At 47.6% G+C, this 18,136-nt stretch overlaps 1 long non-coding RNA gene across 3 annotated transcripts in view; it reads left to right on the plus strand.

The window, feature by feature from the left end:
• LOC137652473 (uncharacterized) overlaps nt 1-18,136 on the plus strand; it is a 32,525-nt gene that overhangs the window by 2,288 nt on the left and 12,101 nt on the right. For all 3 annotated transcript variants that reach the window (XR_011046319.1, XR_011046320.1, XR_011046318.1), the window contains exon 2: nt 11,313-11,564. This is a non-coding gene — a long non-coding RNA (uncharacterized lncRNA). The remainder of the gene's footprint in view (nt 1-11,312; nt 11,565-18,136) is intronic.

Genomic DNA, 18,136 nt, shown 5'->3' on the forward strand with positions numbered 1-18,136 from the left:
TTGTTTGAGGTAAGTAAACAAAGACTATCACCTCGGTTGGCTTGTAAATTTCACTTCGTGCACGTGTTTTGTAATTTTCACGTACAGTAAATTTTTTTTAGTGATTTTTTTAATCGTGCCCCAAGAAGGTTAGTGAAAATGTTAGGATACCCTTGGAGGTCATAGAAAAGTAAGAAAATATGACTCCCGAAGTTTTGATGGTTTGGGACACTCCCAAACAGTTATATCTACTCTTTCTTATCAACATCCTTGTAGGTTATCAGTTTCTTTCAGCAAGGTAAAGGGAAGGTCAAATTGGAAATTATTCCTCTAATTAATTTTTGTTCCGTAACTGGAATACAAACCACTCTATTTATTAAGGGTATTACTTTCGGCGTAGCTGAAATAACGAGCCATTAAAGTTTAGCGAGGGTTAACTACCCACACCGCTAGTTAGCGGGGGGGGGGGGGGGGTTAGGGGAGGTAGTTTGCTACCGCTCCCCCTCACACACCTGTGATTTAGCTCACTTTGCTTTTGGCTTGTATGGTGAACAGACGTTGCCGCTCTTCATCCTTCGCTTTTATATGGACAGCCATTAATCTGTTTTTGCCTTTTCTTTTTCTAGTGTGTGTTTGTGAGTTGACTTCTGCAACCATGAGCACCTGCCCTGGACTCTCTGGCCTGCCCTGAGGAACATTTATGTCTGTAGTGGAGACAGATCCCCACACCCTTTGTCCCACCTGCAGAGGTCACTGGTGTGATAGTGTAATGAGTGTAGGGAGTGGTCTTCCTCCCAGTGGGAGAGGTTTGGGCGACGGCGGGATAAGAAGTCTAAGCGGGATATTTCTCCTTCGAAGATTCCTTCGAAGGGAGGAAAACCCAAGGCCTCTTCTTCCGTCTCCCGACCCCCCTCCGAAGCTCTTACGAGAGACCGTTGAGTAGTAGTGTAGGTCAACTTAATGTCGGCCAACCCTGGTCCTCGAGAGATGTTGTTGCTTCCCCCTAGCAAAGCGGCCCCACCTCTCCCCCCGGGTGAGGACTTGTCACTAACTCCTTTATTACAGGTTTGGTCGTTCTTGGGGCTCTCGGATCCGCCCTCCAAGAACGCATTGCTGCAGATCATCCGCAAGGGTGCTGCTGTTCAGCAGTCATCGTCGCTGTCAGAGGTAGATCCTCTGGCCCTTGTCGACGTTGTGGTGTCAGAGGTGTCACCTATGATCTCATCCGACTCCTCTGCCCCTCCAGACTCGCCAGCGGTTGCTGCTGACTTAGTTTCCCTCGTTCCTGAACATCTTTCTAGGGGGAAACTAAGTCCGTCTGTCTCTCCTGCGAGTGTTTCTCTCCCTCGGGGGAGTTCACTCATAGAAACTCCTCTTCGGAGGACTGCTGCGGCTTACGGTCAGCTTGCTGATAACGGCCCCTGGAGGGCGCCTTCATCGGAGAGGTCGGCCTCCACTTCGCCCTGGAAGTCTCCCTACACCATCGGTGAAAAGGCGCCTCTTCGGCTGTTCTGCTTCGTCGTCACAGCCTTCACCTGCAGAGGAGCCTACGCTGCAGTCATCTGGCCTTCGACCTTCGACCGTCACTGGACCTGCTACTAGTCCTGTGACTTCGGTCCTGGACCTCTCTGCAGATCGTTCTCGATCTCCATCGGTGGATGCTTGCCCTTCCAAAGGGCACATCCCAGTTCCTGACCTACCACCCATCAGACCTGCCGACCTTCCATACCCGTTCCTGTTCCCAGTAAAGTATCTTGAGGCTCTACCGAAGTGCCATTGCCCTTCAGCTCGCCAACCTCCTACAGGACATCAGCGCTCACCAGAAGCTCGTCAACACTAGCCTGCACATCAGAGCTCTACAACCCTTAGGCACGCCCCTTCACCTGCTCGCCCTTATAGACAGCAGCTGCAACATGCCCTTACGCAGCAGCGCTCTCCTACACGCCCACGGTCTCCTACGCGCCAGCGCTCTCCTAAGCGCGAGCGCGCTCCTGTGCCTGCTCACTCACGATCTCCTACGCACCGGCGCTCTCCCGCGAGCCAGCGCTCTCCTGCGCGCCAGCACTCGCCTGCACGTCAGCGAGCTCCTGCACACCATCACTCTCCTTCGCACATGTGCCATCACGCGCCTATGCGCATGCTATCAACACGTGACTACGCGCGATCCAGCGCTCACCTGCGTGCCAGGTCTCACACATACGCACCAGGACATGTGCGCCCGCGCGCGCCAACACATGCTCACACGTGTGTGCCAACACTCGCTAGCGCACCAGCCCCTGCCTGTGCACCACCCCTCGTTCGCCAGCGCAACCCAACGCTCGCCCATGCGCCAGCTCTCGCCTGTGCGCCAGCAATCACTGTGCGTCAGCTATCGCCTGAGCGCCAACACTCTCCCATGCGTGTGCGCTCTAACAGGCCCGTGCACAGAAACTACACCCGGCCAGGTCATCATCGCCTCATTCCCCTCCCCGCAAACTCATTTCAGCGTGCGCTTCGGGAAAAGGGGTACAGGATCCCGAAATTGCCTTCTAAGGCGGACCCACCTATTATGGTAACTCGTTGTAGGGAACCTTTGGTCCCTTTCCCTTCAGGGGATCTGCCTGACAGTGCTTCGGTCAGTCAGCAGCTTAGGTTCAGTGCCCTAGTCAGAGTTGTAGCACAGGCATTCAATCTTGCCCTTTCTGGCCGCTCGTCAGAGCTGCCTATAGCTCTAGACTCTCGACACGGAACCATGGCTTCCTCCACCCCATTGAAGAGGAAAAGTGGAGTTTCCGACTCGGTCACTTCCTCAAGGGTGAAACTGACTCCGATCAGGCCATCAAGGCTAGTCCCTCTGGTATCTCCCCAGGGATACTCTCCCACCTCCCCTTTACCTAGGGAGTCGCGTGAGGAAAGGCCCTCCTCCATTCCACCGTCAGAGAAAACCTCCCTTCACGCTGAGTTCCCCACGTCAGAGATCAGGAGAGACACAACATCCAGGCCTTCGATGTTGGAGTCTTACCTCCTTCCTCGGAAGGAGTCCAAAGATTCCAAGACCCTGCCAAAGTCCTCTACCAGGAATACAAAGATGGAGACAGCCAGCTACTCGAGGGATGTCTGCGACCCACCCCGGGAAGAGCTCTTGGGGATGGAAGAAGGAGACTTCGCTGCAAGTCCGACGTCAGAAGGAGAGCAAAAAGAGTCAGAATATGCATTCTGGCAGGTCCTGACTCTTATTAGGGTTCTCAACGGGTTTTCCGACCCAGAGATACCCCCTCGGGAGGGCAAGGACACAGTCTTAGACGTGTCTTTGGCACCTAGAAACCATCCAAGACCAGTGCAGCCCTGCCCTGGTCTCAAGGGTTGAAGGGGGCCAGGGCTAAGATCACCCAACAACTCTCTGAGTTTGCCTCCTCCAACTGTTCCGGCTCTACCAACAAGCTCCTCCCACCTCCTCGTGTTCAACAGAGGAGGTACTTTGATATCCTGGAGGAGCCCAGTCCAGCTCATCCTCTTCACCACTCTCTGGAAGAGCTAACTAAAGGGATCTCTCTTGAGAGACTCCAGCCAGCAGGTCTCTTTCTCGGCGGCTGAAGTCCTTAATCAGGAAAAGGTCACAAATTATGCGATGCAGGCTACTTCGTGGCTGGAGATCTGGTTAGGGACCTTTTGAATCCTGGTATGAACTGAGGATTTCTCCAAGGAGCGTACCAGGAAGGCAATGGAGACCTTCCTTCTCTCAGGCACTCTCATGATCAAGTTTCTTTCCCACCAAGTTTCGAACTTGTGGGCAAACATCATCTTGAGACGTCAAGATGCGGTGTCTGAGAGATTCCACCACCAGGTCCCCAACGTCGAGATAACTAGGCTCAGACATTCCTCTCTAGAGGGAGCCCACCTGTTTGAGCCTAAGGACATGGAACTTGCTGCTGAGAGGTGGAGGAAGTGTCATTAGGACTCCCTCCTCCATAGGGCTTTGACATCGAAGCCCTATAAACCTCCAGCACCTCAGCAGTCCTGTCCAATCAAGACCACAACGACGAAAACCGCAGCGAAGACAGTGGTGTCTAATAATCCCTTTCCTGTCAAGGACAAGAAAGGCAAGAAGTCCTCCAGGGGAGGGAAAAATCCTGGAGGGAGCAACCAAGGCCGCAAACGCTAGGATAGGCACTCCCCCTGCTTCTCCACCAGTGGGGGGGGATGCCTACAAAGTTGCTCGGACAGGTGGAAGCAACTCGGGGCCGATCCCTGGACAATCTCCGTGATTCGTCTAGGATATCGCATCCCGTTCATAACATCTCTCCCTCCCTGACCAGGATTCCAGTATCAATAGACTCCTTTGCCATGGGATTGGTTAAGGGGCAGGCCCTTCAGGCAGAAGTCCAGACCCTGTTGAAGAAGGGCGCTCTCCAAGAGGTCTTCGATGGGTCCCCAGGCTTCTTCAGTCGACTCTTTCTTGTAAGAAGACGTCTGGAGGCTGGAGACCTGTCATCGACCTCTCAGCCCTAAACAAGTTTGTCAAACAAACTCCGTTCAGCATGGAGACGGCAGACATGGTCAGACTAGCAGTAAGACCTCAGGACTTCGTGTACATTGGACCTAAAGGACACGTACTTCCAGATCCCAGTCCATCTGTCTTCAAGGAAGTACTTAAGATTCAGCCTAGACAACAGGTAGTACCAGTTCAAGGTGCTGTGCTTTGGTCTTTCCACAGCACCTCAAATTTTTACCAGTGTTTGACCTAGTGTCATGTTGGGCACACAGGATTGGCATCTGTCTCCTCCGCTATCTGGACGACTGGCTAATCCTAGCAGACTCGATGTCAACCCTTCTTCAACACCAAAACAAACTTCTGAGACTTTGCCAAGATCTGGGGATCATTGTAAATCTCGAAGTCATCCCTGCTTCCTACACAGACTTGTATACCTAGGCATGATTATAAGACACCAATCTCCACAAAGACTTCCCATCAGATGACAGGATAACAAAGCTGAGAAAGGTTGCAAGACATTTTCTCAGACGAGAAGAACTTTCAGCCCAAACGTGGTTACGTCTTCTCGGTCACCTTTCATCACTGGCCCGTCTAGTTCCCAGTTCCTAGCAGTAGAGATACTGAGATCGGCCGAGATCCACTCGATACCAGTATCGGCACGCTTCATTCTGGGCAAAAGGAATGTGCTCGTCGACAACTTGAGCGGAGCATCTCGGATAGTGAGTACCAAGTGGTCTTTGGATCATCTAGTAGCCAACAAAGTCCTGACTTTGTGGGGTTCTCAGACAGTGGACCTCTTCGCAACGCCACTGAACTTCAGGCTCCCGTTGTATTGTTCCCCAGTCCCAGACCCCAAGGCTCTCTGGCAAGATGCATTCCAACAACGGTCGGACAACATCGACATTTACGCCTTTCCCCTGTTCTGTCTGATGTGGAGGGTACTCAACAAGACCAGAACGTCAGTCAATCTTTCAATGACCCTCATAGGTCTGCTATGGCATCATGCAGAATGGTTTCCGGACCTTCTGCAACTCCTAACGGAGCCCCCAAGAGAACTCCCTCCACGACACAATCTACTCAACCACATGCCAACGTATTCCACAAACCCGTAGCTTCGCTACGACTTCACACCTGGAGACTATCCAGCATCTCCTCTCATAGAGGATTTTTGCAACAAGTTGCGATTAGGATGTCTGGACACCTGCAAAAGTCATCAGCAGCAGTCTACCAGGCAAAGTGGAAAGTCTTCTGTGGTTGGTGTCGGAAGGGGTATCTCTCCTCTCGATGCCACTATTCCAGCAATAGCGGAGTTCCTCGTGTATTTGCGTGAAGAAATGCGCCTGTCAGTCTCGGCAGTAAAAGGCTATCGCTCAGCCTTAAGCCTCGCCTTTAGACTGAAAGGAATGGACATTTCTTCATCGCTAGAACTTACTCATACGGAGTTATGAACTTAACTTCTCTCAGTCTGAAGTGAGACCTACCCCATGGAACGTGGTTCGAGTTCTTAGGTTTCTTAAGAGACCTCCCTATGAACCATTACACCAGGCAACAGATCACCACCTGACTTGTAAAGACAGTGTTCCTGCTAGCTTTGGCTTCGGCCAAACGAGTCGGTGAACTTCATGGTCTCTAATACGACATCGCACATTCGTCCCTGAGTTTATTGCTAAGACCCGGAACCCGGGAGTAGCGGATCCACGATTCGACTCCTTCTGGATTTCGAGTCTTTGTTCTGTAACAGATGACCCAAACCATCTCTTACTCTGCCCAGTAAAGAGTTTGAGGCTGTACCTTAAGAGAACAGCCGCAGCCCGTCCTCTTGTGCCTGCGCTATTCGTCAGCACAGGAAGGACCAAGAGGAGGGTCACCAAGAACACCATCTCAGCATGGATTCGCAAGGTCATAGACCATGCATTGAATCCAGACCCTCCTCCTTCACGTTGCCCCAGAGCTCATGATGTCGGGCGGAGCTACGTCCCTGACATTCAAGAGAAACTTCTCAGTGACGCAGGTTCTTCAAGCTGGGGTTTGGAATCGTCGGACCACATTCACATGCCACTACCTGCAAGACGTGACCCACAGGAGACTTGATACGTTCTCTATCGGTCCTGTGGTGGTTGCACAACAGCTGGTTTAAGACCTCAAGCTCCTTATTGGACAAGTAGCAGAAGGTTGAGGGCATTGTTACGTGGTTTTAGTCTGCGTGAATGAAAAGGTTTGACTGGCTCTTATTCTTTTCTATGTCCTCCCCTCTCTTACGGAAAGCAGCATCCTGGGTTCTCTGCACAGCTGACCTCAAACCACTGCAGGTAAACCATGCTCCTGTGTGTACCTAGTATTAAAACTAATACTGTTGTGTCCTCATACCCTGGGGAGGTGGTATTGGGAAAGCATTGGTTACAAAAGTTTTTCCTTCTAAAAGACTCGGAATAACTTTACCTGAACGGTCACACTTCTATATGTCTCGACACAGCTTGCGTAGGCCGGGTCCGCGAGGTGCAGGGACTCCTTATTTTTGAGTACTGACATACTCTGATAAGGAGCCCCTGGGTAAAGCCAAAAGCCAGATTGACAGGGACGTCCACCCTTCCTAATGGGTGAGTCACCCCTAATAGATAGTGTGGTTTGTATTCCAGTTAATGAACAAATGACAAGTTCGTAGATACAGTGAACCCTCGTTTATCGCGGTAGATAGGTTCCAGACGCGGGCGCGATAGGTGAAAATCCGCGAAGTAGTGACAGCATATTTACCTATTTATTTAACATGTATATTCGGACTTTTAAAACCTTCCCTTGTACGTAGTACTGTTAACAAACCACCCTTTAATGTACAGAACACTTAATGCATGTACTACAGCACCCTAAACTAAAACAGGCACAAATATTAAAGGCGATTTTATATCATGTGTTTCCTAAACACCTAAAAAGCACGATAAAAAATGGCAACCAATGTTTTGTTTACGTTCATCTCTGATCATAATGAAGAAACAAACTCATTTAGTGTACACATATATGTACGTATAGGTTAGTTTTTGCATTGATTATATTGATTATACAGTACTGTATGTTGATTTTTTTATTACCAATGTTTTAGTTTACGTATTTTTCTTAGGACTTCCAAATGAAATCTTTTTCTTTATGACGCCGCCTGAAACGACGGCGTGTACACTCAGTAAACAACCACGCTCAGAACAAACAAGGCATTTAACGCGCATGATGATAGTGATAAATAATGATACAGTACATACAGTATTTACAGTAAAAGCATTTACAAAATATGTTACCTTACAAATATAAATTATACAGTACTTGTACGTAGCAAAGCAGGAAAACAATTTGAGAGAGAGAGAGAGAGAGAGAGAGAGAGAGAGAGAGAGAGAGAGAGAGAGAGAGAGAGATTGTTTTACGTACGTAAATGTAAATTTTAAACAAAAAAAATATGATAGGTTACAACATGTAGACTTTTAAAACCTTCCCTTTAACTTAATGCATACAGTACGTACATTACTAAACTATAAAACAGGTTAAAGTAAAAAATAAAGATTGTTACTGTACTCACCATGAAAGAAGTTCAAGAAAAACTTGAATGACGATGGCGATGAATTTGCTGCACAGTAGAAATGATGATGATGAAGCTGATGATGTGTTCTACTGTGCAGTCAATGATAGTATTTTACGTCTCTTCAGACGGAGGTGTCTTTTCCTGGGACACCTCTTCAACTTCTTCCTGGGAAACTTCTTCAATTTCTTCCGAAGGCGTACTAGCAGGAGGAACTGGCTCTTTTTTGCGAGGCTGAAAAAACATTGTGATCGGAAGTTGTTGCCGCTGCTTCTTTTTTCGATCCAAGAGCATCCTGTAGGGAGTCGTGATGTCATCAACCTTGTTGCAGAATTGTATCGAGCGAACCATATCCTCGTCCCACTCTTGTAACATTTCTTTCGCCTCCTTCATATGGTTGCAGAACTTGGCAAGCCGTTCTAATGTTAAGCCCGTTTCTTCGACATTTTCTTGGGTCTCTTCCTGGGTACCCTCACTCTCTTCCTCACTTGCCGATTTCGTCAGGTCTTCGAGGTCTGCGTCAGTTAGGGGCTGGGAATGGCAGTCCAACAACTCGTCGACGTCTTCAGTCGTCACGTCGCCAAACCCGTCACCCCCAATTATGGCAGCCAACTGCACAGATTTCCGTATTGCAGAGTGTTGGATTTCCGACGGAGTAAATCCCTTGTCGTCGTAAACAATATCGGGCCACAGCTTCTTCCAGCTCGCATTTACGGTTGCAGGTTTCATCTCTTGAAGTGCCTTTTGAATATTCTGCAGGCACGTGGCTATGGTGTACTGCCGCCAGTACGCCTTCAAGTTGAAGTCTTCATCCTCGTCATCTTGGGCAGCATCCACACACGCAACGAGGTCCGCCAAGGTATTCTTCGTGTAGAGGGCCTTGAACGCCCTGATAACCCCCTGGTCCATTGGTTGAATTAATGACGTGGTGTTGGGTGGCAGGAACTCAACCTGAACGCCCTCACGCGACAGGTCAGTTGCGTGTCCACCAGCGTTATCCATAAGGAGAAGGATCTTGAATGGCAAGCCCTTCTCTAAGAGATATTCATGGACTTGCGGGATGAAACACTGGTGGAACCAGTTGGAGGTCAGCATCTTCGTAATCCATGCTTTTTGATTATGCATCCAGTACACGGGAAGGAGATTCTTATTTTTATTTTTCAAAGCGCGAGGATTTTTCGACTTATAAATAAGCCCCGGCTTTAACAAAAATCCAGCAGCATTGCCACACATCACGAGGGTAACGCGATCCTTGAATGCCTTAAAGCCAGAGGCTTTGGCTTCCTCTTTGAACAGGAAAGTTCGCGACGGCATTCTCTTCCAAAACAAGCCGGTTTCATCCATATTAAAGACTTGTTCCGGCTTGTATCCACCTTCAGCGATAATGTTCTTGAAAGTCTGGTTCACGTAAGTTTCAGCAGCGGCAGTGTCAGCGGAAGCAGACTCCCCATGCAGGGAAACGCTTTTCAGGGCGAAGCGTTTCTGAAACTTCGCGAACCATCCTTTGCTTGCGGAAAAACGTTTCTGAGGCTGGGAATCAGTGGATGTCCCTGGTTGAGGATCATCTGCATCATCATCATCTTCAGCATGGTTGCCGTCGTCCTCTTTAGGTTCCTTTGCAGCAAAATTCTCATATAAGCTCAAAGCCTTTGTTTGGATGGTGTTCGTATCCAACGCTATGTTCTTCTTCCGGCAGTCGGCAATCCACACAGCTAAAGCACCTTCCATGCGTACGATCGTTTTATTACGTGTTGTAACGACTCGCTTCGCTGATCTGCTAAAGGTGATTGCAGCAGTCTTTCTAATGTTCGCCTCGTCCTTCTTGATGTAGCGAACGGTGGATTCGTTGATGCCAAAATGGCGGCCGGCGGCCGCGTAACTTCTACCATCTTTTAACATGTCGAGAAGCGTAACCTTCTCAGCTATCGTCATCATCCTTCGGTGGCGTTTAGGCTCACTACCAGCCTTACTAGAAGCAGAACGCTTGGGAGGCATTGTAACAGAAAGTTCAACAAAAAGTTCAACTTAAAACAGTCGCACACAGCACAGATTAAACTTCACAAACTTAAGAACGTCTACTCAGCAATACGCGGAAAGAGAAAGTGAACGATGCAGCCCCGCGAGAACTTTGATGCTGCGGGTAGAAGATGCGGGCAAAACACCAATCACAGGCTAGATAACAAAACTTGAGTTTTGATTCGTCATCTATCAGCGCTTGAACCAATCACAACCCGTCTTAGTACTATGGCGCGTTGGTTACTCATAGAAGATGCCCCCGCGCATACTGAACGTACGTAGATTAAGTACAATACAGTACCGTAATAATAATAAATAATGATAATAATACTGTACAGGAATAATAATAATAATAATGATTAATAATAATAACAATAATAATTTTATTAACAACAACAACAATAATAATAATAATAACAATAATAATAAAAATTTACGTACGCTATTTTACGTCTCTCTCTCTCTCTCTCTCTCTCTCTCTCTCTCTCTCTCTCGTACGCTTATTCGAAATGTGATTTTTGCAACAAAGAATATTATTGGATGCAGTACTGTACTACGTACGTATACATACAAAAGATTCATGGAAAAGAAGCACATCCATTACAGTACACACCATTCTAATATGGTATGACTGCATCTGATTTGCGTTTCATGTTCGATTTAATTTTACTACGTACTGAATTATCGTATGATCACATTCTCTTTTCGTGTTTTATTTCTTTCTGTGCTGAATTATATATCATATGTAATGCAATGAACAATCAGTAAGAGCAGATATTACTAATTACAGTATTAATGGAATTACAGGTAACAAAATATCGTATTTGGTTATCTTCAGATTTCGCGGTATTTTCGAATTTTCCGGAAAATCCGCGATATGTATATATATATGGGTTATGGGAAAACCCCGCGAAGTGGTGAATCCGCGATTGTCGAACCGCGAAGTAGCGAGGGTTCACTGTAATTTGTATTTTTCCTAACTATACAAACCTTAGCTATTTATACAAACTTGCCCGCCAGCCCTATCCCCCTTGAAGTCCTACCTCCAAGCAAAGTGAACTAAATCACAGGTGTGTGAGGGGGAGCGGTAGCAAACTACCCTCCCCTACCCCTCGCTAATTAACGGTGTGGGTAGTTAACCCTCGTTAAACTTTAATGGCTCGTCAATTCAGCTACACCGAAAGTAATACCCTGTAATAGCCTAATAGTCCTTTGTTACCAATGATGTCATTTAAAGTTCCTCAATATATGGTAAATGTAGCATTAGTGTAATACAGTACTTTTCAGATATGTTGCCACTACTGCCGCGGCCTGTATGCATTGCTCGGGCTCTCGAGGCCAATCTTGGACTTTTATATCTTACCATATTGGAAACATCGGACATATCAGATGAGTATTCATGGCTGTGTGGACCTCGTTTTTGGTATAACAATGGCGCCTTTTTAAGACGAGATGCACCTCTTAAACCAGCACCAGGACACCAATTCCATTCTTAATACTCATTCTCCAGACCAAATAGTTGACTGCATGGGTTTCCAGGTTAGTCTAGTTGGTGGTATCTTTCATTTTTTAAAAGTTGATGTGGCTTGGTCTTTGTATCTCTTCTTAGGGCTGCCAGATTTTTGGTGCCATTACAGTAATAAGTATAGGTAGTTTAAAATATTTTATACTATACCAATGCATGATATAATATATAAAGTGTATTTGTTCCTACATGAATACAAATCATCCTTTAATGGCGGTACGATTTCAGCGAAGGTTGAAACTCATTTGGTAAAATTCATAATGAGATGTAGGGACAGTAGTTACTGGCAGATAACTGGGTAAGCCCCACCTCCCTGCTGACCCATTGAGTAGCCACTTTGACTCCAGCCACCGAGTAGGTGCTAACAAACTTGTCTTTTTACCCCTTTTCTTTTAACTTGCAGATTGTCGTGTGGTTGGGCGAATTAAGATACAGAGTGTGTGCATGCAGTCTTGTCTAGGTGTTCCCTACCGTACGATTGGAATCTTTGAGCAGAATTCTGTGGATCCTCATTCTTTTTCCCCTTCTTGGAGAAATATTGCATGCAGTAGGAGTGACCGCTATGTCCTCCCAGTGTTTGGTTGGAGTACGGTAAGAGAGGGAAGGCAAAGTCCATTGAGATTCTTCTCATTTGGGGTCTTCCTTGAAGGCTAAGAATCCGCTCGACCTCTACTTTCTTCTCTGGTATTCTGACTTCTGATCCTTTTCCATCTTCTCATCTAGTGGGAAGTTGAAGAATGGTGATGACATTGATTTAACCTGGGGGCAAACCCAGATTGAAGCTGCATTATCTGCTTTCCCTAGATAAGCAGGTAAAGTATTTAGTCGTCTTATGGGGAACATGAAACACTTTTTTACAGATTAAAATGCAGCTAAGGGCACTGTAGCCATCCTTAGGCATTGATGGCATTCCATCAAGAAAAGGACTTTGGTCCATAACTGGAATACAAACCACGCTATTTAATAGGGGTATTACTTTCGGTATTTGTTTCCGGTGAGAGTGGGGCTGAGACAGGGATGTGTGATGTCGCTGTGGTTGTTTAACTTGTATGTTGATGGAGTGGTGAGAGAGGTGAATGCTCGAGTGCTTGGACGAGGATTGAAACTGGTAGACGAGAATGACTATGAATGGAAGGTAAATCAGTTGTTGTTTGCGGATGATACTGTACTGGTTGCAGACGCGTAAGAGAAGCCTGGACGATTAGTGACAGAATTTGGAAGGGTGTGTGAGAGAAGGAAATTGAGAGTTAATGTGGTTAAGAGTAAGGTTATGAGATGTACGAGAAGGGAAGGTGGTGCGAGGTTGAATGTCATGTTGAATGGAGAGTTACTTGTGGAGGTGGATCAGTTTAAGTACTAGGGGTCTGTTGTTGCAGCAAATGGTGAAGTGGAAGCAGATGTACGTCAGAGAGTGAATGAAGGATACAAAGTGTTGGGGTACAGTACGTTAAGGGAGTAGTAAAAAATAGAGGGTTGGGCATGAATGTAAAGAGAGTTCTGTATGAGAAAGTGATTGTACCAACTGTGATGTATGGATCGGAGTTGTGGGGAATGAAAGTGACGGAGAGACAGAAATTGGATGTGTTTGAGATGAAGTGTCTAAGGAGTATGGCTGGTGTATCTCGAGTAGATAGGTTTAGGGTCGAAGTAGTGAGGATGAGAACGGGTGTAAGAAATGAGTTAGCAGCTAGAGTTGATATGAATGTGTTGAGGTGGTTTGGCCATGTTGAGAGAATGGAAAATGGCTGTCTGCTAAAGAAGGTGATGAATGCAAGAGTTGATGGGAGAAGTATAAGAGGAAGGCCAAGGTTTGGGTGGATGGATGGAGTGAAGGAAGCTCTGGGTGATAGGAGGATAGATGTGAGAGAGGCAAGAGTGGGCTAGAAATAGGAATGAATGGCGAGCGATTGTGACGCAGCTCCGGTAGGCCCTGCTGCTTCCTCCGGTGCCTTGGATGACCGCGGAGGTAGCAGCAGTAGGGGATTCAGCGTTATGAAGCTTCATCTGTGGTGGATAATGGGGGAGGGTGGGCTGTGGCACCCTAGCAGTACCAGCCGAACTCGGTTGAATCCCCTGTCAGGTTGGAAGGAATGTAGAGAATAGAGGTCCCCTTTTTTGTTTCATTTGTTTGATGTTGGCTACCCCCCAAAATTGGGGGAAGTGCCTTGGTGTATGTATGTATGTATATATTACTTTACGCGTAGCTGAAATGATGAGCCATTAAAATTTAGCAACGGTTAACTACCCATACCGCTAGTTAACGCGGGTAGGGGAAGGTAGCTTGCTACCGGCCCCCCCAAACTCACCTGTGATTGAGCTCACTTTGCTCTCAGCTCAGATAGTGAATGGACGTTGCCGTTCTTCATCCTCTCCTTATTTGGCAGCCATTAATCTGTTTTTTTTGCTTTTTCTTTTCTCTAGTGTGTGTTTGGGAAGTTGACTTCTGTGACCATGCGCACCTGCCCTGGACTCTCCGGCTGCCCTTGTGGAACTTTTATGTTGACGGTGGAGACAGATCATCACACCCATTGTCCTATATGCAGAGGTCAACGGTGTGATAGTGTAAATAAGTGCAATGAGTGTAGGGAGTGGTCTTCCTCCCAGTGAGAGAGGTTTGGGCAACGGCGGAAGAAGTCGAAGCGGGATATTTCTTCTTCGAAGGTTCCTTCGAAGGGAGGAAAACCCAAGGCCACTTCTTCCGTCTCCCGACCCTCCTCCGAAGCTCCTGCTCATTCGGCCTCTTACGAGAGACCGTCGAGTAGTAACGTAGACAAAGTTAATGTCGGCCAACCCCGGTCCTCGAGAGATGGTGTTGCTTCCCCTAGCAAAGCGGTCCCTCCTCTCACCCCCCAGGTGAGTCCTTGTCACTAACCCCTCTATTGCAGACTTGGTCCTCTTTGGGGCTCTTGGGTCCGCCCTCCAAGGAAGCTTTGCTGCAGTTCATCCGTATGGGTGCTTCTGCTCGGCAGTCATTGTCACCGTCAGAGGTAGATCCTCTGGCCCTCGTCGACGTTGTAGTGTGTCAGAGGTGTCACACTTGATGTCATCTGACTTCTCTGCCCCTAGAGACTCTCCAGCGGTTGCTGCCGACTTACTTTCAACTGTTCCTGAACATCTTTCGAGAGGGAAACTTAAGTCTGTCTGTCTCTCCTGCGAGTGTTTTTCCCCCTCGGGGGAGTTCACTCATAGAGACTCCTATTCGGAGGACTGCTGCAGCGCACGGTCAGCTTGCTAATCCAACGGCCCCTAGAGGGCGCCTTCGTCGGAAAGCTCGCCCTCCACTTCGCCTTAGAGGTCTCCCTTCACCATCGCTGAAGAGGCGCCTCTTTGGTTCGTCTGCTTCGTCGTTGCAGCCGTCCCCTGCAGAGTAGCCTCCGCTGCAGTCATCTGACCTTCGATCTTCGACCGTCACTGCACCTACTACTAGTCCTGTGACCTCGGTTCTGGACCTCTCTTCGGATCGTTCGCGATCCCCATCGGTGGATGCTCGCCCTTACAAAGGGCACATCCCAGTTCCTGTCCATCCACCTTTCAGACCTGCCGACCTTCCATCACCGTTCCTGTTCCCGGTAAAGCATCTTGAGACTCTACCAAAGTGCACAGCTGTGCACCATCGCCCTGCAGCTCGCCAACCTACAGGACATCAACGCTCGCCCGCAGCTTGTCATCAACAGACTGCGGGTCAGCGCTCTACAGCGCTTTGGCGCGCCCCTTCACCAGCTCGCCCTCATAGACGGTATCTACATCATGTGCCTACGCGCCATTGCTCTCCTGCGCGCCTTGCGCCCACGGTCACCTGCGCGCCCACGGTCACCTGCGCGCCCACGATCTTCTGCGCGCCATTGCTCTCCTGCGCGTCGGCAATCTCCTACACGCCCACGATCTCCTACACGCCAGCGCTCTCCCGCGTGCCAACACTCACCTATGCGCTAGCACTCTACTGTGCACCAGACCGATCCTGTGTGCCAAATCTCTCCTGTGCACCAGACCGATCCCGCACGCCAGCACTCACCTGCACATTAACGAGTTCCTGCGTGCCAATATTCTCCAGCGCGTCAGCACTCACTGACGCGCCATCACACGCCTACGTGCATGCAACCAACACGCCCAATCCAGCGCGGTCACTTCCCCGAAGGTGAAGCTGACTCCAAGCAGACCATCAAGGCTAGTCCCTCCAGTATCTCCCCCAGGGATACTCTCCCTTCCTGTCTGATGAGGAGGGTACTCAACCCCCCCCCCCCCTTCACCAAGGGAATCGCGTGAGAAAAGGCCCTCCTCCATTCCACCGTTGGAGGAAACCTCTCTTCACGCGGAGAGTTCCCCTCAGTCAGAGATCTGGAGGGGGAGAACACACAGGCCTTCGATGTTGGAGTCTTACCTCCTTCCTCGGAAGGAGTCCAAAGACTCCAAGACTCTGCCAAAATTCGCTGCCAGAACTACAAGAACGGAGACAGCCAGCCACTCGAGGAATGTCCGCGACTCACCCCAAGAAGAGCTCTTGGGGATAGAAGATGGAGACTTCGCTGCAAGTACAACATCAGGAGGAGAGCAACAAGAGTCAGAACATGCATTCTGGCAGGTCCTGACTTTTATGAGGGTTCTCACCGGGTTTTCCAACCCAGAGATACCCCCTCGATAGGGCAAGGACACTGTCTTAGACCACGTCTTTGGCTCTCAGAAACCCTCAAAGACCTGTACGAACTGTGTTGTCACACAATCGTACATAGTAACGACATTTCTCTTTTTTTGTATATACAGTAGTCTCCTTTGTATCTTCGCTCTCCCCTCGTACTGATAACGACCTGAATCAACTTGTCTGTTTTTCTCACCGTTGTTGGTTAAACAGGAAACAGCCTGTTACAGTATATGTTATGGCCTTCTTGCCTGGAATTGATGTATTTATAAACTGATGTTCTGTAATAAAGTTACTCGGTTGCTTTCATCCACTTTTGAGTCACAACCTACTCTCTGCTCGTCACTTTGGTGACCCCGGAGTGACTCGCTCCCCCCCCCCTCACTGTTACTATGAGGCCCTCAAAACATGCCATGATCAACAAGTTGTAGTAGTCAGGACCACCCATACTAGGTTTGTTTGCTGTGAGAAATCATACTAGTACCCCACCATCACTATGGCCAATTTATGGATATGGAAAAGGACATGAATGAGGCCGTTGTCATGCACTGGACAAGTAACGGCAGAATTTGTTATTGCGGTAGGGCTCCACAATGCACTAGAAGAGTTGGAAGACCCAGGCCTACATAACTGAGGACTATGAAGCGTGAAGTGGGAGATGATGGATGGAGAAGTATTGAATTTTTTAAAAGCTCAAGATAGAGACGACTGGCGAAATCTAACCAAGGCCCTTTGCGTCAGCAGGCGAAGGAGCAGATTACACACACACACACACACACACTAAAGACAATGGAGAGAAAAAACCCCCCTTTCTTTTTTTTCTTTTTTTCTTTTTTTCTTTTTTAAAGGAGGAAATATCCTTTGATACAGAAGTACGAGCCTGCATCATTAGATAAAGTACGGTCTCATTTGGGAATATCAAGTGGTTTGACTATGGAAGATGAGAAAAAAATAAGATATTTTTTTTGGGGGGGGGAAGGAAATATCCTTTGATGCAGAAGTACAAACCTTCATCATTGGATAAAGTACGGACTCAGTTAGGAGGATCATGTGGTATAACTATGGAAGATGAAGATTTTTTTTTTTAGTAGGAAATATCCTTTGTTGTCGAAGTACTAGCCTGCATCATTGGATAAAGTACGGACTCGGTTAGGTGGATCAAGTGGTTTGACTATGGAAGATGGAGAGAAAAAGGAACTAGTTTTTTTTTTTTTTTTTTGAGAGGAAATATCCTTTAATATAGAAGTACAAGCCTTCATTATTGGATAAAGTACGGACTCAGTTAGGAGGATCAAGTGGTTTGACTATGCAAGATGGAGAGAAAAAGGAATTAGTTTTTTTGGAGAGGTAATATTTATTATTGAAGTACAAGCCTTCATCATTGGATCAATTAACAATACTGTGCTGTCATAAAGATTTGTAACTTTTATCTTTTTAAAGCATACAACAATAAAGGGCATTTAAACAAGGACACTAACAATAAAGATAAAATAATTAATATCAAAGCTCTTGTACTTCTGTTAAGGCATAATAAAAAAATATATATTCTAGTCTAAACAGAGTAATGTACTATCTACTGACAGTAAGCAATGAAAGCCTTGGACAGCTCTTAAGCCCTGTCCACACGATCAAGCATGCCCCACGGGCAAACAGTGATACCAGACCACAGTAGGTAGTGAGAAGGAGGGTTGATGAGGTCAGAAGCGGGAAAACCACACAGGGATCTGGCAACACTGTTTGTTGCAAGATCCCTGTCTGTGGTTTTCCCACTTATGACTTCATCAACCCTCATTCTCACTACCTACTGTGGTCTGGTATCACTGTTTGCCCGTCAGGCATGCTTGATCGTGTGGACAGGGCTTTACTCTCGTAGAGTGTTAGAAGCTTCCCATAATTTTTCACCTGTCATCACAACCTTGTTACATTACAGTCAAAGCCCTTTTAACTGTGTTC

The sequence above is a fragment of the Palaemon carinicauda genome, chromosome 13 (genome assembly GCF_036898095.1).
Source record: "Palaemon carinicauda isolate YSFRI2023 chromosome 13, ASM3689809v2, whole genome shotgun sequence".
Taxonomy (NCBI): Eukaryota; Metazoa; Arthropoda; class Malacostraca; order Decapoda; family Palaemonidae; genus Palaemon; species Palaemon carinicauda.